We start from the raw sequence: 985 nt of genomic DNA, 5'->3' as shown, positions 1-985 counted from the left end.
TTAGGGTTTGGAATAGGATTAGGATTTTGGGATAGGGATAGGGATAGGGTAAGGGTTAGGGTTAGGGATAGGTATTGGGATAGGGTTAGAGTTGGGTTACGGTTAGTGTTAGGGTTAGGGTTTGGGTTTGGGTTTGGGTTTGGGTTAGGGTAAGGGTTAGGAATAGGGTTAGGGTTAGGGTTACGGATAGGGATAGGGTTAGGATTACGAATACGGATAGGGTAAGGGTTAGGGTAAGGGTTAGGGTTAGGGTTAGGATTAACGATAGGGAAAGGGTAAGGATTAGTGTTAGTGTTAGTGTTAGTGCTAGTGCTAGTGCTAGTGCTAGTGTTAGGGTAAGGGTTAGGGTTAGGGTTAGGGTTAGGGTTTCGGTTAGGGTTAGGGTTAGGGATTCGGTTAGGGTTAGGGTTAGGGTTTGGATTAGGATTAGTGATAAGGATAGGATAAGGGTTAGGGTTTGGGTTAGTATTAGGGTTAGGGATAGGGATAGGGATAGGGATAGGGATAGGGATAGGGTTAGGGTAAGGGTAAGGGTAAGGGTAAGGGTAAAGGTAAGGGTTAGGGTTAGGGATAGGGTTAGGGTTTGGGTTAGGGTAATGGTTAGGGTTAGGGATAGGGATAGGGATAGGGATAGGGTAAGGGTTAGGGTTAGCATTAAGGATTCAGATAGGGATAGGGTAAGGGTTAGGGTTAGGGTTTGGGTTTGGGTTAGGGTTAGGGTTAGGGTTAGGGTTAGGGATAGGGATAAGGTAAGTGTTAGGGTTATTGTTATTGTTAGTGTTAGTGTTAGTGTTAGAGTTATGGTTAGGGATAGTTTTAGCATTAGGTTTAGGGTTAAGGTTAGGGTTTGGATTAGGATTAGGATTTTGGGATAGGGTAAGGGTTAGGGTTAGGGTTAGGGTTAGGATTACAGGGTTTGGGTTAGGGTAAAAGTTAGGGTTTGGGTTTGGGTTAGGGATAGGGATAGGGATAGGCATAGGGATAG

The sequence above is a fragment of the Erythrolamprus reginae genome, chromosome 3 (genome assembly GCF_031021105.1).
Source record: "Erythrolamprus reginae isolate rEryReg1 chromosome 3, rEryReg1.hap1, whole genome shotgun sequence".
Lineage (NCBI taxonomy): Eukaryota > Metazoa > Chordata > Lepidosauria > Squamata > Dipsadidae > Erythrolamprus > Erythrolamprus reginae.
Note: the sequence above shows the minus strand (reverse complement) of the source record.